Source organism: Salmo salar, chromosome ssa29 (assembly GCF_905237065.1).
Source record: "Salmo salar chromosome ssa29, Ssal_v3.1, whole genome shotgun sequence".
Lineage (NCBI taxonomy): Eukaryota > Metazoa > Chordata > Actinopteri > Salmoniformes > Salmonidae > Salmo > Salmo salar.
This window is the reverse complement of record NC_059470.1, coordinates 35,407,948-35,433,865: the sequence shown is the minus strand read 5'-3', so window position 1 is coordinate 35,433,865 and position 25,918 is coordinate 35,407,948. Positions and strand designations below refer to the sequence as shown.

Below are 25,918 nucleotides of genomic sequence, written 5' to 3'. Positions count from 1 at the left end.
CGGTAGAATAGACCTGTCCTTAACTAACATGACCAGTAGAATAGACCTGTCCTTAACTAACATGACCAGTAGAATAGACCTGTCCTTAACTAACAACATGACCAGTAGAATAGACCTGTCCTTAATAACAAACTAACATGACCGGTAGAATAGACCTGTCCTTAACTAACATGACCGGTAGAATAGACCTGTCCTTAACTAACATGACCGGTAGAATAGACCTGTCCTTAACTAACATGACCAGTAGAATAGACCTGTCCTTAACTAACATGACCGGTAGAATAGACCTGTCCTTAACTAACATGACCGGTAGAATAGACCTGTCCTTAACTAACATGACCGGTAGAATAGACCCGTCCTTAACTAACAACATGACCAGTAGAATAGACCTGTCCTTAACTAACATGACCGGTAGAATAGACCTGTCCTTAACTAACATGACCGGTAGAATAGACCTGTCCTTAATAACTAACAACATGACCGGTAGAATAGACCTGTCCGTAACTAACAACATGACCAGTAGAATAGACCTGTCCTTAACTAACATGACCGGTAGAATAGACCTGTCCTTAACTAACATGACCAGTAGAATAGACCTGTCCGTAACTAACAACTTGACCAGTAGAATAGACCTGTCCTTAACTAACATGACCGGTAGAATAGACCTGTCCGTAACTAACAACATGACCGGGACAATAGACCTGTCCTTCACTAACATGACCGGTAGAATAGACCTGTCCTTAATAACTAACAACATGACCGGTAGAATAGACCTGTCCTTAACTAACATGACCGGTTGAATAGACCTGTCCTTAACTAGCAACATGACCGGTAGAATAGACCTGTCCTTAACTAACATGACCGGTAGAATAGACCTGTCCTTAATAACTAACAACATGACCGGTAGAATAGACCTGTCCTTAACGAACATGACCGGTAGAATAGACCTGTCCTTAACTAACAACATGACCAGTAGAATAGACCTGTCCTTAACTAACATGACCGGTAGAATAGACCTGTCCTTAACTAACATGACCAGTAGAATAGACCTGTCCGTAACTAACAACTTGACCAGTAGAATAGACCTGTCCTTAACTAACATGACCGGTAGAATAGACCTGTCCTTCACTAACAACATGACCGGGAGAATAGACCTGTCCTTCACTAACATGACCGGTAGAATAGACCTGTCCTTAATAACTAACAACATGACCGGTAGAATAGACCTGTCCTTAACTAACATGACCGGTAGAATAGACCTGTCCTTAACTAACAACATGACCGGTAGAATAGACCTGTCCTTAACTAACATGACCGGTAGAATAGACCTGTCCTTAACTAACAACATGACCAGTAGAATAGACCTGTCCTTAACTAACATGACCGGTAGAATAGACCTGTCCTTCACTAACAACATGACCGGGAGAATAGACCTGTCCTTCACTAACATGACCGATAGAATAGACCTGTCCTTAATAACTAACAACATGACCGGTAGAATAGACCTGTCCTTAACTAACAACATGACCGGTAGAATAGACCTGTCCTTAATAACTAACAACATGACCAGTAGAATAGACCTGTCCTTAACTAACATGACCGGTAGAATAGACCTGTCCTTAACTAACATGACCGGTTGAATAGACCTGTCCTTAACTAGCAACATGACCGGTAGAATAGACATGTCCTTAACTAACAACATGACCAGTAGAATAGACCTGTCCTTAACTAACATGACCGGTAGAATAGACCTGTCCTTAACTAACAACATGACCAGTAGAATAGAACTGTCCTTAACTAACATGACCGGTAGAATAGACCTGTCCTTAATAACTAACTAACATGACCGGTAGAATAGACCTGTCCTTAACTAACATGACCAGTAGAATAGACCTGTCCTTAACTAACATGACCAGTAGAATAGACCTGTCCTTAACTAACATGACCGGTAGAATAGACCTGTCCTTAACTAACATGACCAGTAGAATAGACCTGTCCTTAACTAACATGACCAGTAGAATAGACCTGTCCTTAACTAACAACATGACCAGTAGAATAGACCTGTCCTTAATAACAAACTAACATGACCGGTAGAATAGACCTGTCCTTAACTAACATGACCGGTAGAATAGACCTGTCCTTAACTAACATGACCGGTAGAATAGACCTGTCCTTAACTAACATGACCAGTAGAATAGACCTGTCCTTAACTAACATGACCGGTAGAATAGACCTGTCCTTAACTAACATGACCGGTAGAATAGACCTGTCCTTAACTAACATGACCGGTAGAATAGACCCGTCCTTAACTAACAACATGACCAGTAGAATAGACCTGTCCTTAACTAACATGACCGGTAGAATAGACCTGTCCTTAACTAACATGACCGGTAGAATAGACCTGTCCTTAATAACTAACAACATGACCGGTAGAATAGACCTGTCCGTAACTAACAACATGACCAGTAGAATAGACCTGTCCTTAACTAACATGACCGGTAGAATAGACCTGTCCTTAACTAACAACATGACCAGTAGAATAGACCTGTCCTTAACTAACATGACCGGTAGAATAGACCTGTCCTTAACTAACATGACCAGTAGAATAGACCTGTCCGTAACTAACAACTTGACCAGTAGAATAGACCTGTCCTTAACTAACATGACCGGTAGAATAGACCTGTCCGTAACTAACAACATGACCGGGACAATAGACCTGTCCTTCACTAACATGACCGGTAGAATAGACCTGTCCTTAATAACTAACAACATGACCGGTAGAATAGACCTGTCCTTAACTAACATGACCGGTTGAATAGACCTGTCCTTAACTAGCAACATGACCGGTAGAATAGACCTGTCCTTAACTAACATGACCGGTAGAATAGACCTGTCCTTAATAACTAACAACATGACCGGTAGAATAGACCTGTCCTTAACGAACATGACCGGTAGAATAGACCTGTCCTTAACTAACAACATGACCAGTAGAATAGACCTGTCCTTAACTAACATGACCGGTAGAATAGACCTGTCCTTAACTAACATGACCAGTAGAATAGACCTGTCCGTAACTAACAACTTGACCAGTAGAATAGACCTGTCCTTAACTAACATGACCGGTAGAATAGACCTGTCCTTAACTAACATGACCAGTAGAATAGACCTGTCCGTAACTAACAACTTGACCAGTAGAATAGACCTGTCCTTAACTAACATGACCGGTAGAATAGACCTGTCCTTAACTAACAACATGACCGGTAGAATAGACCTGTCCTTAACTAACATGACCGGTAGAATAGACCTGTCCGTAACTAACAACATGACCAGTAGAATAGACCTGTCCTTAACTAACATGACCGGTAGAATAGACCTGTCCTTAACTAACAACATGACCAGTAGAATAGACCTGTCCTTAACTAACATGACCGGTAGAATAGACCTGTCCTTCACTAACAACATGACCGGGAGAATAGACCTGTCCTTCACTAACATGACCGGTAGAATAGACCTGTCCTTAATAACTAACAACATGACCGGTAGAATAGACCTGTCCTTAACTAACAACATGACCGGTAGAATAGACCTGTCCTTAATAACTAACAACATGACCAGTAGAATAGACCTGTCCTTAACTAACATGACCGGTAGAATAGACCTGTCCTTAACTAACATGACCGGTTGAATAGACCTGTCCTTAACTAGCAACATGACCGGTAGAATAGACATGTCCTTAACTAACAACATGACCAGTAGAATAGACCTGTCCTTAACTAACATGACCGGTAGAATAGACCTGTCCTTAACTAACAACATGACCAGTAGAATAGAACTGTCCTTAACTAACATGACCGGTAGAATAGACCTGTCCTTAACTAACATGACCAGTAGAATAGACCTGTCCTTAATAACTAACTAACATGACCGGTAGAATAGACCTGTCCTTAACTAACATGACCAGTAGAATAGACCTGTCCTTAACTAACATGACCAGTAGAATAGACCTGTCCTTAACTAACATGACCGGTAGAATAGACCTGTCCTTAACTAACATGACCAGTAGAATAGACCTGTCCTTAACTAACATGACCAGTAGAATAGACCTGTCCTTAACTAACAACATGACCAGTAGAATAGACCTGTCCTTAATAACAAACTAACATGACCGGTAGAATAGACCTGTCCTTAACTAACATGACCGGTAGAATAGACCTGTCCTTAACTAACATGACCGGTAGAATAGACCTGTCCTTAACTAACATGACCGGTAGAATAGACCTGTCCTTAACTAACATGACCGGTAGAATAGACCTGTCCTTAACTAACATGACCGGTAGAATAGACCCGTCCTTAACTAACAACATGACCAGTGGAATAGACCTGTCCTTAACTAACAACATGACCAGTAGAATAGACCTGTCCTTAACTAACATGACCAGTAGAATAGACCTGTCCTTAACTAACATGACCGGTAGAATAGACCTGTCCTTAACTAACATGACCAGTAGAATAGACCTGTCCTTAACTAACATGACCAGTAGAATAGACCTGTCCTTAACTAACAACATGACCAGTAGAATAGACCTGTCCTTAATAACAAACTAACATGACCGGTAGAATAGACCTGTCCTTAACTAACATGACCGGTAGAATAGACCTGTCCTTAACTAACATGACCGGTAGAATAGACCTGTCCTTAACTAACATGACCAGTAGAATAGACCTGTCCTTAACTAACATGACCGGTAGAATAGACCTGTCCTTAACTAACATGACCGGTAGAATAGACCTGTCCTTAACTAACATGACCGGTAGAATAGACCCGTCCTTAACTAACAACATGACCAGTAGAATAGACCTGTCCTTAACTAACATGACCGGTAGAATAGACCTGTCCTTAACTAACATGACCGGTAGAATAGACCTGTCCTTAATAACTAACAACATGACCGGTAGAATAGACCTGTCCGTAACTAACAACATGACCAGTAGAATAGACCTGTCCTTAACTAACATGACCGGTAGAATAGACCTGTCCTTAACTAACATGACCAGTAGAATAGACCTGTCCGTAACTAACAACTTGACCAGTAGAATAGACCTGTCCTTAACTAACATGACCGGTAGAATAGACCTGTCCGTAACTAACAACATGACCGGGACAATAGACCTGTCCTTCACTAACATGACCGGTAGAATAGACCTGTCCTTAATAACTAACAACATGACCGGTAGAATAGACCTGTCCTTAACTAACATGACCGGTTGAATAGACCTGTCCTTAACTAGCAACATGACCGGTAGAATAGACCTGTCCTTAACTAACATGACCGGTAGAATAGACCTGTCCTTAATAACTAACAACATGACCGGTAGAATAGACCTGTCCTTAACGAACATGACCGGTAGAATAGACCTGTCCTTAACTAACAACATGACCAGTAGAATAGACCTGTCCTTAACTAACATGACCGGTAGAATAGACCTGTCCTTAACTAACATGACCAGTAGAATAGACCTGTCCGTAACTAACAACTTGACCAGTAGAATAGACCTGTCCTTAACTAACATGACCGGTAGAATAGACCTGTCCTTCACTAACAACATGACCGGGAGAATAGACCTGTCCTTCACTAACATGACCGGTAGAATAGACCTGTCCTTAATAACTAACAACATGACCGGTAGAATAGACCTGTCCTTAACTAACATGACCGGTAGAATAGACCTGTCCTTAACTAACAACATGACCGGTAGAATAGACCTGTCCTTAACTAACATGACCGGTAGAATAGACCTGTCCTTAACTAACAACATGACCAGTAGAATAGACCTGTCCTTAACTAACATGACCGGTAGAATAGACCTGTCCTTCACTAACAACATGACCGGGAGAATAGACCTGTCCTTCACTAACATGACCGATAGAATAGACCTGTCCTTAATAACTAACAACATGACCGGTAGAATAGACCTGTCCTTAACTAACAACATGACCGGTAGAATAGACCTGTCCTTAATAACTAACAACATGACCAGTAGAATAGACCTGTCCTTAACTAACATGACCGGTAGAATAGACCTGTCCTTAACTAACATGACCGGTTGAATAGACCTGTCCTTAACTAGCAACATGACCGGTAGAATAGACCTGTCCTTAACTAACAACATGACCAGTAGAATAGACCTGTCCTTAACTAACATGACCGGTAGAATAGACCTGTCCTTAACTAACAACATGACCAGTAGAATAGAACTGTCCTTAACTAACATGACCGGTAGAATAGACCTGTCCTTAATAACTAACTAACATGACCGGTAGAATAGACCTGTCCTTAACTAACATGACCAGTAGAATAGACCTGTCCTTAACTAACATGACCAGTAGAATAGACCTGTCCTTAACTAACATGACCGGTAGAATAGACCTGTCCTTAACTAACATGACCAGTAGAATAGACCTGTCCTTAACTAACATGACCAGTAGAATAGACCTGTCCTTAACTAACAACATGACCAGTAGAATAGACCTGTCCTTAATAACAAACTAACATGACCGGTAGAATAGACCTGTCCTTAACTAACATGACCGGTAGAATAGACCTGTCCTTAACTAACATGACCGGTAGAATAGACCTGTCCTTAACTAACATGACCAGTAGAATAGACCTGTCCTTAACTAACATGACCGGTAGAATAGACCTGTCCTTAACTAACATGACCGGTAGAATAGACCTGTCCTTAACTAACATGACCGGTAGAATAGACCCGTCCTTAACTAACAACATGACCAGTAGAATAGACCTGTCCTTAACTAACATGACCGGTAGAATAGACCTGTCCTTAACTAACATGACCGGTAGAATAGACCTGTCCTTAATAACTAACAACATGACCGGTAGAATAGACCTGTCCGTAACTAACAACATGACCAGTAGAATAGACCTGTCCTTAACTAACATGACCGGTAGAATAGACCTGTCCTTAACTAACAACATGACCAGTAGAATAGACCTGTCCTTAACTAACATGACCGGTAGAATAGACCTGTCCTTAACTAACATGACCAGTAGAATAGACCTGTCCGTAACTAACAACTTGACCAGTAGAATAGACCTGTCCTTAACTAACATGACCGGTAGAATAGACCTGTCCGTAACTAACAACATGACCGGGACAATAGACCTGTCCTTCACTAACATGACCGGTAGAATAGACCTGTCCTTAATAACTAACAACATGACCGGTAGAATAGACCTGTCCTTAACTAACATGACCGGTTGAATAGACCTGTCCTTAACTAGCAACATGACCGGTAGAATAGACCTGTCCTTAACTAACATGACCGGTAGAATAGACCTGTCCTTAATAACTAACAACATGACCGGTAGAATAGACCTGTCCTTAACGAACATGACCGGTAGAATAGACCTGTCCTTAACTAACAACATGACCAGTAGAATAGACCTGTCCTTAACTAACATGACCGGTAGAATAGACCTGTCCTTAACTAACATGACCAGTAGAATAGACCTGTCCGTAACTAACAACTTGACCAGTAGAATAGACCTGTCCTTAACTAACATGACCGGTAGAATAGACCTGTCCTTAACTAACATGACCAGTAGAATAGACCTGTCCGTAACTAACAACTTGACCAGTAGAATAGACCTGTCCTTAACTAACATGACCGGTAGAATAGACCTGTCCTTAACTAACAACATGACCGGTAGAATAGACCTGTCCTTAACTAACATGACCGGTAGAATAGACCTGTCCGTAACTAACAACATGACCAGTAGAATAGACCTGTCCTTAACTAACATGACCGGTAGAATAGACCTGTCCTTAACTAACAACATGACCAGTAGAATAGACCTGTCCTTAACTAACATGACCGGTAGAATAGACCTGTCCTTCACTAACAACATGACCGGGAGAATAGACCTGTCCTTCACTAACATGACCGGTAGAATAGACCTGTCCTTAATAACTAACAACATGACCGGTAGAATAGACCTGTCCTTAACTAACAACATGACCGGTAGAATAGACCTGTCCTTAATAACTAACAACATGACCAGTAGAATAGACCTGTCCTTAACTAACATGACCGGTAGAATAGACCTGTCCTTAACTAACATGACCGGTTGAATAGACCTGTCCTTAACTAGCAACATGACCGGTAGAATAGACATGTCCTTAACTAACAACATGACCAGTAGAATAGACCTGTCCTTAACTAACATGACCGGTAGAATAGACCTGTCCTTAACTAACAACATGACCAGTAGAATAGACCTGTCCTTAACTAACATGACCGGTAGAATAGACCTGTCCTTAACTAACATGACCAGTAGAATAGACCTGTCCTTAATAACTAACTAACATGACCGGTAGAATAGACCTGTCCTTAACTAACATGACCAGTAGAATAGACCTGTCCTTAACTAACATGACCAGTAGAATAGACCTGTCCTTAACTAACATGACCGGTAGAATAGACCTGTCCTTAACTAACATGACCAGTAGAATAGACCTGTCCTTAACTAACATGACCAGTAGAATAGACCTGTCCTTAACTAACAACATGACCAGTAGAATAGACCTGTCCTTAATAACAAACTAACATGACCGGTAGAATAGACCTGTCCTTAACTAACATGACCGGTAGAATAGACCTGTCCTTAACTAACATGACCGGTAGAATAGACCTGTCCTTAACTAACATGACCGGTAGAATAGACCTGTCCTTAACTAACATGACCGGTAGAATAGACCTGTCCTTAACTAACATGACCGGTAGAATAGACCCGTCCTTAACTAACAACATGACCAGTAGAATAGACCTGTCCTTAACTAACATGACCGGTAGAATAGACCTGTCCTTAACTAACATGACCGGTAGAATAGACCTGTCCTTAATACTAACAACATGACCGGTAGAATAGACCTGTCCTTAACTAACAACATGACCAGTAGAATAGACCTGTCCTTAACTAACATGACCGGTAGAATAGACCTGTCCTTAACTAACAACATGACCAGTAGAATAGACCTGTCCTTAACTAACATGACCGGTAGAATAGACCTGTCCTTAACTAACATGACCAGTAGAATAGACCTGTCCATAACTAACAACTTGACCAGTAGAATAGACCTGTCCTTAACTAACATGACCGGTAGAATAGACCTGTCCGTAACTAACAACATGACCGGGACAATAGACCTGTCCTTCACTAACATGACCGGTAGAATAGACCTGTCCTTAATAACTAACAACATGACCGGTAGAATAGACCTGTCCTTAACTAACATGACCGGTTGAATAGACCTGTCCTTAACTAGCAACATGACCGGTAGAATAGACCTGTCCTTAACGAACATGACCGGTAGAATAGACCTGTCCTTAACTAACAACATGACCAGTAGAATAGACCTGTCCTTAACTAACATGACCGGTAGAATAGACCTGTCCTTAACTAACATGACCAGTAGAATAGACCTGTCCGTAACTAACAACTTGACCAGTAGAATAGACCTGTCCTTAACTAACATGACCGGTAGAATAGACCTGTCCTTCACTAACAACATGACCGGGAGAATAGACCTGTCCTTCACTAACATGACCGGTAGAATAGACCTGTCCTTAATAACTAACAACATGACCGGTAGAATAGACCTGTCCTTAACTAACATGACCGGTAGAATAGACCTGTCCTTAACTAACATGACCGGTAGAATAGACCTGTCCTTAACTAACATGACCAGTAGAATAGACCTGTCCTTAACTAACAACATGACCAGTAGAATAGACCTGTCCTTAACTAACAACATGACCAGTAGAATAGACCTGTCCTTAACAAACTAACATGACCGGTAGAATAGACCTGTCCTTAACTAACATGACCGGTAGAATAGACCTGTCCTTAACTAACATGACCGGTAGAATAGACCTGTCCTTAACTAACACATGACCGGTAGAATAGACCTGTCCTTAACTAACATGACCGGTAGAATAGACCTGTCCTTAACTAACATGACCGGTAGAATAGACCCGTCCTTAACTAACAACATGACCAGTAGAATAGACCTGTCCTTAACTAACATGACCGGTAGAATAGACCTGTCCTTAACTAACATGACCGGTAGAATAGACCTGTCCTTAACTAACAACATGACCAGTAGAATAGACCTGTCCTTAACTAACAACATGACCAGTAGAATAGACCTGTCCTTAACTAACATGACCGGTAGAATAGACCTGTCCTTAACTAACAACATGACCAGTAGAATAGACCTGTCCTTAACTAACATGACCGGTAGAATAGACCTGTCCTTAACTAACATGACCAGTAGAATAGACCTGTCCTTAACTAACAACTTGACCAGTAGAATAGACCTGTCCTTAACTAACATGACCGGTAGAATAGACCTGTCCTTAACTAACAACATGACCGGTAGAATAGACCTGTCCTTCAACTAACATGACCGGTAGAATAGACCTGTCCTTAACTAACAACATGACCGGTAGAATAGACCTGTCCTTAACGAACATGACCGGTAGAATAGACCTGTCCTTAACTAACAACATGACCAGTAGAATAGACCTGTCCTTAACTAACATGACCGGTAGAATAGACCTGTCCTTAACTAACATGACCAGTAGAATAGACCTGTCCTTAACTAACAACATGACCAGTAGAATAGACCTGTCCTTAACTAACATGACCGGTAGAATAGACCTGTCCTTAACTAACAACATGACCGGTAGAATAGACCTGTCCTTCACTAACATGACCGGTAGAATAGACCTGTCCTTAATAACTAACAACATGACCGGTAGAATAGACCTGTCCTTAACTAACATGACCGGTAGAATAGACCTGTCCTTAACTAACAACATGACCGGTAGAATAGACCTGTCCTTAACTAACATGACCGGTAGAATAGACCTGTCCGTAACTAACAACATGACCAGTAGAATAGACCTGTCCTTAACTAACATGACCGGTAGAATAGACCTGTCCTTAACTAACAACATGACCAGTAGAATAGACCTGTCCTTAACTAACATGACCGGTAGAATAGACCTGTCCTTAACTAACATGACCGGTAGAATAGACCTGTCCTTAACTAACAACATGACCAGTAGAATAGACCTGTCCTTAATAACAAACTAACATGACCAGTAGAATAGACCTGTCCTTAACTAACATGACCAGTAGAATAGACCTGTCCTTAACTAACATGACCAGTAGAATAGACCTGTCCTTAACTAACATGACCAGTAGAATAGACCTGTCCTTAATAACTAACTAACATGACCAGTAGAATAGACCTGTCCTTAATAACTAACTAACATGACCGGTAGAATAGACCTGTCCTTAACTAACAACATGACCAGTAGAATAGACCTGTCCTTAACTAACATGACCGGTAGAATAGACCTGTCCTTAACTAACACATGACCGGTAGAATAGACCTGTCCTTAACTAACAACATGACCGGTAGAATAGACCTGTCCTTAACTAACATGACCAGTAGAATAGACCTGTCCGTAACTAACAACTTGACCAGTAGAATAGACCTGTCCTTAACTAACATGACCGGTAGAATAGACCTGTCCTTAACTAACAACATGACCGGTAGAATAGACCTGTCCTTAACTAACATGACCGGTAGAATAGACCTGTCCTTAATAACTAACAACATGACCGGTAGAATAGACCTGTCCTTAACTAACATGACCGGTAGAATAGACCTGTCCTTAACTAACAACATGACCGGTAGAATAGACCTGTCCTTAACTAACATGACCGGTAGAATAGACCTGTCCTTAACTAGCAACATGACCGGTAGAATAGACATGTCCTTAACTAACATGACCAGTAGAATAGACCTGTCCTTAACTAACATGACCTGTAGAATAGACCTGTCCTTAATAACTAACATGACCAGTAGAATAGACCTGTCCTTAATAACTAACTAACATGACCGGTAGAATAGACCTGTCCTTAACTAACATGACCAGTAGAATAGACCTGTCCTTAACATGACCAGTAGAATAGACCTGTCCTTAACTAACATGACCGGTAGAATAGACCTGTCCTTAACTAACATGACCAGTAGAATAGACCTGTCCTTAACTAACATGACCGGTAGAATAGACCTGTCCTTAACTAACATGACCAGTAGAATAGACCTGTCCTTAACTAACATGACCGGTAGAATAGACCTGTCCTTAACTAACATGACCAGTAGAATAGACCTGTCCTTAACTAACATGACCAGTAGAATAGACCTGTCCTTAACTAACATGACCAGTAGAATAGACCTGTCCTTAATAACTAACTAACATGACCAGTAGAATAGACCTGTCCTTAACTAACTAACATGACCGGTAGAATAGACCTGTCCTTAACTAACATGACCAGTAGAATAGACCTGTCCTTAACTAGCAACATGACCGGTAGAATAGACCTGTCCTTAACTAACAACATGACCGGTAGAATAGACCTGTCCTTAACTAACAACATGACCGGTAGAATAGACCTGTCCTTAACTAACATGACCGGTAGAATAGACCTGTCCTTAACTAGCAACATGACCGGTAGAATAGACCTGTCCTTAACTAACAACATGACCGGTAGAATAGACCTGTCCTTAACTAACAACATGACCGGTAGAATAGACCTGTCCTTAACTAACATGACCGGTAGAATAGACCTGTCCTTAACTAACATGACCAGTAGAATAGACCTGTCCTTAACTAACATGACCGGTAGAATAGACCTGTCCTTAACTAACACATGACCGGTAGAATAGACCTGTCCATAACTAACATGACCGGTAGAATAGACCTGTCCTTAACTAACATGACCAGTAGAATAGACCTGTCCTTAACTAACATGACCGGTAGAATAGACCTGTCCTTAACTAACACATGACCAGTAGAATAGACCTGTCCTTAACTAACATGACCAGTAGAATAGACCTGTCCTTAACTAACATGACCGGTAGAATAGACCTGTCCTTAACTAACAACATGACCAGTAGAATAGACCTGTCCTTAACTAACATGACCAGTAGAATAGACCTGTCCTTAACTAACATGACCGGTAGAATAGACCTGTCCTTAACTAACATGACCGGTAGAATAGACCTGTCCTTAACTAACATGACCGGTAGAATAGACCTGTCCTTAACTAACAACATGACCAGTAGAATAGACCTGTCCTTAATAACAAACTAACATGACCGGTAGAATAGACCTGTCCTTAACTAACATGACCGGTAGAATAGACCTGTCCTTAACTAACATGACCGGTAGAATAGACCTGTCCTTAACTAACATGACCAGTAGAATAGACCTGTCCTTAACTAACATGACCGGTAGAATAGACCTGTCCTTAACTAACATGACCGGTAGAATAGACCTGTCCTTAACTAACATGACCGGTAGAATAGACCCGTCCTTAACTAACAACATGACCAGTAGAATAGACCTGTCCTTAACTAACATGACCGGTAGAATAGACCTGTCCTTAACTAACATGACCGGTAGAATAGACCTGTCCTTAATAACTAACAACATGACCGGTAGAATAGACCTGTCCGTAACTAACAACATGACCAGTAGAATAGACCTGTCCTTAACTAACATGACCGGTAGAATAGACCTGTCCTTAACTAACATGACCAGTAGAATAGACCTGTCCGTAACTAACAACTTGACCAGTAGAATAGACCTGTCCTTAACTAACATGACCGGTAGAATAGACCTGTCCTTAACTAACAACATGACCGGGACAATAGACCTGTCCTTCACTAACATGACCGGTAGAATAGACCTGTCCTTAATAACTAACAACATGACCGGTAGAATAGACCTGTCCTTAACTAACATGACCGGTTGAATAGACCTGTCCTTAACTAGCAACATGACCGGTAGAATAGACCTGTCCTTAACTAACATGACCGGTAGAATAGACCTGTCCTTAATAACTAACAACATGACCGGTAGAATAGACCTGTCCTTAACGAACATGACCGGTAGAATAGACCTGTCCTTAACTAACAACATGACCAGTAGAATAGACCTGTCCTTAACTAACATGACCGGTAGAATAGACCTGTCCTTAACTAACATGACCAGTAGAATAGACCTGTCCGTAACTAACAACTTGACCAGTAGAATAGACCTGTCCTTAACTAACATGACCGGTAGAATAGACCTGTCCTTCACTAACAACATGACCGGTAGAATAGACCTGTCCTTCACTAACATGACCGGTAGAATAGACCTGTCCTTAATAACTAACAACATGACCGGTAGAATAGACCTGTCCTTAACTAACATGACCGGTAGAATAGACCTGTCCTTAACTAACAACATGACCGGTAGAATAGACCTGTCCTTAACTAACATGACCGGTAGAATAGACCTGTCCTTAACTAACAACATGACCAGTAGAATAGACCTGTCCTTAACTAACATGACCGGTAGAATAGACCTGTCCTTCACTAACAACATGACCGGGAGAATAGACCTGTCCTTCACTAACATGACCGATAGAATAGACCTGTCCTTAATAACTAACAACATGACCGGTAGAATAGACCTGTCCTTAACTAACAACATGACCGGTAGAATAGACCTGTCCTTAATAACTAACAACATGACCAGTAGAATAGACCTGTCCTTAACTAACATGACCGGTAGAATAGACCTGTCCTTAACTAACATGACCGGTTGAATAGACCTGTCCTTAACTAGCAACATGACCGGTAGAATAGACCTGTCCTTAACTAACAACATGACCAGTAGAATAGACCTGTCCTTAACTAACATGACCGGTAGAATAGACCTGTCCTTAACTAACAACATGACCAGTAGAATAGAACTGTCCTTAACTAACATGACCGGTAGAATAGACCTGTCCTTAATAACTAACTAACATGACCGGTAGAATAGACCTGTCCTTAACTAACATGACCAGTAGAATAGACCTGTCCTTAACTAACATGACCAGTAGAATAGACCTGTCCTTAACTAACATGACCGGTAGAATAGACCTGTCCTTAACTAACATGACCAGTAGAATAGACCTGTCCTTAACTAACATGACCAGTAGAATAGACCTGTCCTTAACTAACAACATGACCAGTAGAATAGACCTGTCCTTAATAACAAACTAACATGACCGGTAGAATAGACCTGTCCTTAACTAACATGACCGGTAGAATAGACCTGTCCTTAACTAACATGACCGGTAGAATAGACCTGTCCTTAACTAACATGACCAGTAGAATAGACCTGTCCTTAACTAACATGACCGGTAGAATAGACCTGTCCTTAACTAACATGACCGGTAGAATAGACCTGTCCTTAACTAACATGACCGGTAGAATAGACCCGTCCTTAACTAACAACATGACCAGTAGAATAGACCTGTCCTTAACTAACATGACCGGTAGAATAGACCTGTCCTTAACTAACATGACCGGTAGAATAGACCTGTCCTTAATAACTAACAACATGACCGGTAGAATAGACCTGTCCGTAACTAACAACATGACCAGTAGAATAGACCTGTCCTTAACTAACATGACCGGTAGAATAGACCTGTCCTTAACTAACAACATGACCAGTAGAATAGACCTGTCCTTAACTAACATGACCGGTAGAATAGACCTGTCCTTAACTAACATGACCAGTAGAATAGACCTGTCCGTAACTAACAACTTGACCAGTAGAATAGACCTGTCCTTAACTAACATGACCGGTAGAATAGACCTGTCCGTAACTAACAACATGACCGGGACAATAGACCTGTCCTTCACTAACATGACCGGTAGAATAGACCTGTCCTTAATAACTAACAACATGACCGGTAGAATAGACCTGTCCTTAACTAACATGACCGGTTGAATAGACCTGTCCTTAACTAGCAACATGACCGGTAGAATAGACCTGTCCTTAACTAACATGACCGGTAGAATAGACCTGTCCTTAATAACTAACAACATGACCGGTAGAATAGACCTGTCCTTAACGAACATGACCGGTAGAATAGACCTGTCCTTAACTAACAACATGACCAGTAGAATAGACCTGTCCTTAACTAACATGACCGGTAGAATAGACCTGTCCTTAACTAACATGACCAGTAGAATAGACCTGTCCGTAACTAACAACTTGACCAGTAGAATAGACCTGTCCTTAACTAACATGACCGGTAGAATAGACCTGTCCTTAACTAACATGACCAGTAGAATAGACCTGTCCTTAACTAACAACTTGACCAGTAGAATAGACCTGTCCTTAACTAACATGACCGGTAGAATAGACCTGTCCTTAACTAACAACATGACCGGTAGAATAGACCTGTCCTTAACTAACATGACCGGTAGAATAGACCTGTCCGTAACTAACAACATGACCAGTAGAATAGACCTGTCCTTAACTAACATGACCGGTAGAATAGACCTGTCCTTAACTAACAACATGACCAGTAGAATAGACCTGTCCTTAACTAACATGACCGGTAGAATAGACCTGTCCTTCACTAACAACATGACCGGGAGAATAGACCTGTCCTTCACTAACATGACCGGTAGAATAGACCTGTCCTTAATAACTAACAACATGACCGGTAGAATAGACCTGTCCTTAACTAACAACATGACCGGTAGAATAGACCTGTCCTTAATAACAAACAACATGACCAGTAGAATAGACCTGTCCTTAACTAACATGACCGGTAGAATAGACCTGTCCTTAACTAACATGACCGGTAGAATAGACCTGTCCTTAACTAACAACATGACCGGTAGAATAGACCTGTCCTTAACTAACAACATGACCAGTAGAATAGACCTGTCCTTAACTAACATGACCGGTAGAATAGACCTGTCCTTAACTAACAACATGACCAGTAGAATAGACCTGTCCTTAACTAACATGACCGGTAGAATAGACCTGTCCTTAACTAACATGACCAGTAGAATAGACCTGTCCTTAATAACTAACTAACATGACCGGTAGAATAGACCTGTCCTTAACTAACATGACCAGTAGAATAGACCTGTCCTTAACTAACATGACCAGTAGAATAGACCTGTCCTTAACTAACATGACCGGTAGAATAGACCTGTCCTTAACTAACATGACCAGTAGAATAGACCTGTCCTTAACTAACATGACCAGTAGAATAGACCTGTCCTTAACTAACAACATGACCAGTAGAATAGACCTGTCCTTAATAACAAACTAACATGACCGGTAGAATAGACCTGTCCTTAACTAACATGACCGGTAGAATAGACCTGTCCTTAACTAACATGACCGGTAGAATAGACCTGTCCTTAACTAACATGACCGGTAGAATAGACCTGTCCTTAACTAACACATGACCGGTAGAATAGACCTGTCCTTAACTAACATGACCGGTAGAATAGACCCGTCCTTAACTAACAACATGACCAGTAGAATAGACCTGTCCTTAACTAACAACATGACCGGTAGAATAGACCTGTCCTTAACTAACATGACCGGTAGAATAGACCTGTCCTTAACTAACATGACCGGTAGAATAGACCTGTCCTTAACTAACAACATGACCAGTAGAATAGACCTGTCCTTAACTAACATGACCGGTAGAATAGACCTGTCCTTAACTAACAACATGACCAGTAGAATAGACCTGTCCTTAATAACAAACTAACATGACCGGTAGAATAGACCTGTCCTTAACTAACATGACCAGTAGAATAGACCTGTCCTTAACTAACATGACCGGTAGAATAGACCTGTCCTTAACTAACATGACCAGTAGAATAGACCTGTCCTTAACTAACATGACCGGTAGAATAGACCTGTCCTTAACTAACAACTGACCGGTAGAATAGACCTGTCCTTAACTAACATGACCGGTAGAATAGACCTGTCCTTAACTAACAACATGACCGGTAGAATAGACCTGTCCTTAACTAACATGACCGGTAGAATAGACCTGTCCTTAACTAACAACATGACCGGTAGAATAGACCTGTCCTTAACTAACAACATGACCGGTAGAATAGACCTGTCCTTAACTAACAACATGACCAGTAGAATAGACCTGTCCTTAACTAACATGACCGGTAGAATAGACCTGTCCTTAACTAACATGACCAGTAGAATAGACCTGTCCGTAACTAACAACTTGACCAGTAGAATAGACCTGTCCTTAACTAACATGACCGGTAGAATAGACCTGTCCTTCACTAACAACATGACCGGTAGAATAGACCTGTCCTTCACTAACATGACCGGTAGAATAGACCTGTCCTTAATAACTAACAACATGACCGGTAGAATAGACCTGTCCTTAACTAACATGACCGGTAGAATAGACCTGTCCTTAACTAACAACATGACCGGTAGAATAGACCTGTCCTTAACTAACATGACCGGTAGAATAGACCTGTCCTTAACTAACAACATGACCGGTAGAATAGACCTGTCCTTAACTAACATGACCGGTAGAATAGACCTGTCCTTAACTAACAACATGACCAGTAGAATAGACCTGTCCTTAACTAACAATGACCGGTAGAATAGACCTGTCCTTAACTAACATGACCGGTAGAATAGACCTGTCCTTAACTAACAACTGACCGGTAGAATAGACCTGTCCTTACCAACAACATGACCGGTAGAATAGACCTGTCCTTAACTAACAACATGACCGGTAGAATAGACCTGTCCTTAACCAACATGACCGGTAGAATAGACCTGTCCTTAACTAACAACATGACCGGTAGAATAGACCTGTCCTTAACTAACACTGACCGGTAGAATAGACCTGTCCTTAACTAACATGACCGGTAGAATAGACCTGTCCTTAACTAACAACATGACCAGTAGAATAGACCTGTCCTTAACTAACATGACCGGTAGAATAGACCTGTCCTTCACTAACAACATGACCGGTAGAATAGACCTGTCCTTAACTAACATGACCGGTAGAATAGACCTGTCCTTAATCTAACAACATGACCGGTAGAATAGACCTGTCCTTAACTAACATGACCGGTAGAATAGACCTGTCCTTAACTAACAACATGACCGGTAGAATAGACCTGTCCTTAACTAACATGACCGGTAGAATAGACCTGTCCTTAACTAACAACATGACCAGTAGAATAGACCTGTCCTTAACTAACATGACCGGTAGAATAGACCTGTCCTTAACTAACACATGACCGGTAGAATAGACCTGTCCTTAACTAACATGACCAGTAGAATAGACCTGTCCTTAACTAACAACATGACCGGTAGAATAGACCTGTCCTTAACTAACAACATGACCAGTAGAATAGACCTGTCCTTAACTAACATGACCGGTAGAATAGACCTGTCCTTAACTAACACATGACCGGTAGAATAGACCTGTCCTTAACTAACATGACCGGTAGAATAGACCTGTCCTCAACTAACATGACCAGTAGAATAGACCTGTCCTTAACTAACATGACCGGTAGAATAGACCTGTCCTTAACTAACATGACCAGTAGAATAGACCTGTCCTTAACTAACATGACCGGTAGAATAGACCTGTCCTTAACTAACAATGACCAGTAGAATAGACCTGTCCTTAACTAACAACATGACCGGTAGAATAGACCTGTCCTTAACTAACAACATGACCGGTAGAATAGACCTGTCCTTAACTAACATGACCGGTAGAATAGACCTGTCCTTAACTAACAACATGACCGGTAGAATAGACCTGTCCTTAACTAACACATGACCGGTAGAATAGACCTGTCCTTAACTAACAACATGACCGGTAGAATAGACCTGTCCTTAACTAACATGACCGGTAGAATAGACCTGTCCTTAACTAACATGACCGGTAGAATAGACCTGTCCTTAACTAACACATGACCGGTAGAATAGACCTGTCCTTAACTAACAACATGACCGGTAGAATAGACCTGTCCTTAACTAACATGACCGGTAGAATAGACCTGTCCTTAACTAACAACATGACCAGTAGAATAGACCTGTCCTTAACTAACATGACCGGTAGAATAGACCTGTCCTTAACTAACAACATGACCGGTAGAATAGACCTGTCCTTAACTAAAACATGACCGTAGAATAGACCTGTCCTTAACTAACATGACCGGTAGAATAGACCTGTCCTTAACTAACATGACCGGTAGAATAGACCTGTCCTTAACTAACATGACCGGTAGAATAGACCTGTCCTTAACTAACACTGACCGGTAGAATAGACCTGTCCTTAACTAACACATGACCGGTAGAATAGACCTGTCCTTAACTAACAACATGACCGGTAGAATAGACCTGTCCTTAACTAACATGACCGGTAGAATAGACCTGTCCTTAACTAACACTGACCGGTAGAATAGACCTGTCCTTAACTAACAACATGACCAGTAGAATAGACCTGTCCTTAACTAACATGACCGGTAGAATAGACCTGTCCTTAACTAACAACATGACCGGTAGAATAGACCTGTCCTTAACAACTAACATGACCGGTAGAATAGACCTGTCCTTAACTAACATGACCGGTAGAATAGACCTGTCCTTAACTAACAATGACCGGTAGAATAGACCTGTCCTTAACTAACAACTGACCAGTAGAATAGACCTGTCCTTAACTAACAACATGACCGGTAGAATAGACCTGTCCTTAACTAACACATGACCGGTAGAATAGACCTGTCCTTAACTAACATGACCGGTAGAATAGACCTGTCCTTAACTAACAACATGACCAGTAGAATAGACCTGTCCTTAACTAACATGACCGGTAGAATAGACCTGTCCTTAACTAACATGACCGGTAGAATAGACCTGTCCTTAACTAACAACATGACCGGTAGAATAGACCTGTCCTTAACTAACAACATGACCAGTAGAATAGACCTGTCCTTAACTAACATGACCGGTAGAATAGACCTGTCCTTAACTAACATGACCAGTAGAATAGACCTGTCCTTAACTAACAACTTGACCAGTAGAATAGACCTGTCCTTAACTAACATGACCGGTAGAATAGACCTGTCCTTAACTAACAACATGACCGGTAGAATAGACCTGTCCTTAACTAACATGACCGGTAGAATAGACCTGTCCTTAATAACTAACAACATGACCGGTAGAATAGACCTGTCCTTAACTAACATGACCGGTAGAATAGACCTGTCCTTAACTAACAACATGACCGGTAGAATAGACCTGTCCTTAACTAACATGACCGGTAGAATAGACCTGTCCGTAACTAACAACATGACCAGTAGAATAGACCTGTCCTTAACTAACATGACCGGTAGAATAGACCTGTCCTTAACTAACAACATGACCAGTAGAATAGACCTGTCCTTAACTAACATGACCGGTAGAATAGACCTGTCCTTAACTAACATGACCAGTAGAATAGACCTGTCCGTAACTAACAACTTGACCAGTAGAATAGACCTGTCCTTAACTAACATGACCGGTAGAATAGACCTGTCCTTAACTAACAACATGACCAGTAGAATAGACCTGTCCTTAACTAACATGACCGGTAGAATAGACCTGTCCTTAACTAACAACATGACCGGTAGAATAGACCTGTCCTTAACTAACATGACCGGTAGAATAGACCTGTCCTTAACTAACAACATGACCGGTAGAATAGACCTGTCCTTAACTAACATGACCGGTAGAATAGACCTGTCCTTAACTAACAACATGACCGGTAGAATAGACCTGTCCTTAACTAACATGACCGGTAGAATAGACCTGTCCTTAACTAACAACATGACCGGTAGAATAGACCTGTCCTTCAACTAACATGACCGGTAGAATAGACCTGTCCTTAATAACTAACAACATGACCGGTAGAATAGACCTGTCCTTAACTAACAACATGACCGGTAGAATAGACCTGTCCTTAATAACTAACAACATGACCGGTAGAATAGACCTGTCCTTAACTAACATGACCGGTAGAATAGACCTGTCCTTAACTAACAACATGACCGGTAGAATAGACCTGTCCTTAACTAACAACATGACCGGTAGAATAGACCTGTCCGTAACTAACAACATGACCAGTAGAATAGACCTGTCCTTAACTAACATGACCGGTAGAATAGACCTGTCCTTAACTAACAACATGACCAGTAGAATAGACCTGTCCTTAACTAACATGACCGGTAGAATAGACCTGTCCTTAACTAACAACATGACCGGTAGAATAGACCTGTCCTTAACTAACACTGACCGGTAGAATAGACCTGTCCTTAACTAACATGACCGGTAGAATAGACCTGTCCTTAACTAACATGACCAGTAGAATAGACCTGTCCTTAACTAACAACATGACCAGTAGAATAGACCTGTCCTTAATCAACTAACATGACCGGTAGAATAGACCTGTCCTTAACTAACATGACCGGTAGAATAGACCTGTCCTTAACTAACATGACCGGTAGAATAGACCTGTCCTTAACTAACATGACCGGTAGAATAGACCTGTCCTTAACTAACATGACCGGTAGAATAGACCTGTCCTTAACTAACATGACCGGTAGAATAGACCTGTCCTTAACTAACAACATGACCGGTAGAATAGACCCGTCCTTAACTAACAACATGACCGGTAGAATAGACCTGTCCTTAACTAACATGACCGGTAGAATAGACCTGTCCTTAACTAACATGACCGGTAGAATAGACCTGTCCTTAACTAACAACATGACCGGTAGAATAGACCTGTCCTTAACTAACAACATGACCAGTAGAATAGACCTGTCCTTAACTAACATGACCGGTAGAATAGACCTGTCCTTAACTAACAACATGACCAGTAGAATAGACCTGTCCTTAACTAACATGACCGGTAGAATAGACCTGTCCTTAACTAACATGACCAGTAGAATAGACCTGTCCTTAACTAACAACTTGACCAGTAGAATAGACCTGTCCTTAACTAACATGACCGGTAGAATAGACCTGTCCGTAACTAACAACATGACCGGGACAATAGACCTGTCCTTCACTAACATGACCGGTAGAATAGACCTGTCCTTAATAACTAACAACATGACCGGTAGAATAGACCTGTCCTTAACTAACATGACCGGTAGAATAGACCTGTCCTTAACTAACAACATGACCGGTAGAATAGACCTGTCCTTAACTAACATGACCGGTAGAATAGACCTGTCCTTAACTAACAACATGACCGGTAGAATAGACCTGTCCTTAACTAACATGACCGGTAGAATAGACCTGTCCTTAACTAACAACATGACCAGTAGAATAGACCTGTCCTTAACTAACACTGACCGGTAGAATAGACCTGTCCTTAACTAACATGACCGGTAGAATAGACCTGTCCTTAACTAACAACATGACCAGTAGAATAGACCTGTCCTTAACTAACATGACCGGTAGAATAGACCTGTCCTTAACTAACATGACCGGTAGAATAGACCTGTCCTTAACTAACAACATGACCGGTAGAATAGACCTGTCCTTAACTAACATGACCGGTAGAATAGACCTGTCCTTAACTAACAACATGACCGGTAGAATAGACCTGTCCTTAACTAACATGACCGGTAGAATAGACCTGTCCGTAACTAACAACATGACCGGTAGAATAGACCTGTCCTTAACTAACATGACCGGTAGAATAGACCTGTCCTTAACTAACAACATGACCAGTAGAATAGACCTGTCCTTAACTAACATGACCGGTAGAATAGACCTGTCCTTAACTAACAACATGACCGGTAGAATAGACCTGTCCTTAACTAACATGACCGGTAGAATAGACCTGTCTTAACTAACAACATGACCGGTAGAATAGACCTGTCCTTAACTAACAACATGACCGGTAGAATAGACCTGTCCTTAACTAACAACATGACCAGTAGAATAGACCTGTCCTTAACTAACATGACCGGTAGAATAGACCTGTCCTTAACTAACATGACCGGTAGAATAGACCTGTCCTTAACTAACAACATGACCGGTAGAATAGACCTGTCCTTAACTAACAACATGACCAGTAGAATAGACCTGTCCTTAACTAACATGACCGGTAGAATAGACCTGTCCTTAACTAACACATGACCGGTAGAATAGACCTGTCCTTAACTAACATGACCGGTAGAATAGACCTGTCCTTAACTAACATGACCGGTAGAATAGACCTGTCCTTAACTAACATGACCGGTAGAATAGACCTGTCCTTAACTAACATGACCGGTAGAATAGACCTGTCCTTAACTAACATGACCGGTAGAATAGACCTGTCCTTAACTAACATGACCGGTAGAATAGACCTGTCCTTAACTAACAACATGACCGGTAGAATAGACCTGTCCTTAACTAACATGACCGGTAGAATAGACCTGTCCTTAACTAACAACATGACCGGTAGAATAGACCTGTCCTTAACTAACAACATGACCGGTAGAATAGACCTGTCCTTAACTAACAACATGACCGGTAGAATAGACCTGTCCTTAACTAACAACATGACCGGTAGAATAGACCTGTCCTTAACTAACATGACCGGTAGAATAGACCTGTCCTTAACTAACAACATGACCGGTAGAATAGACCTGTCCTTAACTAACATGACCGGTAGAATAGACCTGTCCTTAACTAACAACATGACCGGTAGAATAGACCTGTCCTTAACTAACATGACCGGTAGAATAGACCTGTCCTTAACTAACATGACCGGTAGAATAGACCTGTCCTTAACTAACATGACCGGTAGAATAGACCTGTCCTTAACTAACATGACCGGTAGAATAGACCTGTCCTTAACTAACATGACCGGTAGAATAGACCTGTCCTTAACTAACAACATGACCAGTAGAATAGACCTGTCCTCAACTAACATGACCGGTAGAATAGACCTGTCCTTAACTAACATGACCGGTAGAATAGACCTGTCCTTAACTAACAACATGACCGGTAGAATAGACCTGTCCTTAACTAACATGACCGGTAGAATAGACCTGTCCTTAACTAACACATGACCAGTAGAATAGACCTGTCCTTAACTAACATGACCGGTAGAATAGACCTGTCCTTAACTAACATGACCGGTAGAATAGACCTGTCCTTAACTAACATGACCGGTAGAATAGACCTGTCCTTAATAACAACTAACATGACCGGTAGAATAGACCTGTCCTTAACTAACATGACCGGTAGAATAGACCTGTCCTTAACTAACATGACCGGTAGAATAGACCTGTCCTTAACTAACATGACCGGTAGAATAGACCTGTCCTTAACTAACATGACCGGTAGAATAGACCTGTCCTTAACTAACATGACCGGTAGAATAGACCTGTCCTTAACTAACATGACCGGTAGAATAGACCTGTCCTTAACTAACAACATGACCAGTAGAATAGACCTGTCCTTAACTAACATGACCGGTAGAATAGACCTGTCCTTAACTAACATGACCGGTAGAATAGACCTGTCCTTAATAACTAACAACATGACCGGTAGAATAGACCTGTCCGTAACTAACAACATGACCAGTAGAATAGACCTGTCCTTAACTAACATGACCGGTAGAATAGACCTGTCCTTAACTAACATGACCAGTAGAATAGACCTGTCCGTAACTAACAACTTGACCAGTAGAATAGACCTGTCCTTAACTAACATGACCGGTAGAATAGACCTGTCCGTAACTAACAACATGACCGGGACAATAGACCTGTCCTTCACTAACATGACCGGTAGAATAGACCTGTCCTTAATAACTAACAACATGACCGGTAGAATAGACCTGTCCTTAACTAACATGACCGGTAGAATAGACCTGTCCTTAACTAACATGACCGGTAGAATAGACCTGTCCTT

The 25,918-nt window shown here is 41.4% G+C and overlaps 1 protein-coding gene across 1 annotated transcript in view; it reads right to left on the bottom strand.

Moving 5' to 3' along the window:
- The window catches only part of LOC106590647 (ATP-binding cassette sub-family D member 3), a 94,930-nt gene that overhangs the window by 33,363 nt on the left and 35,649 nt on the right, over positions 1-25,918 (bottom strand). The window lies entirely within an intron of this gene.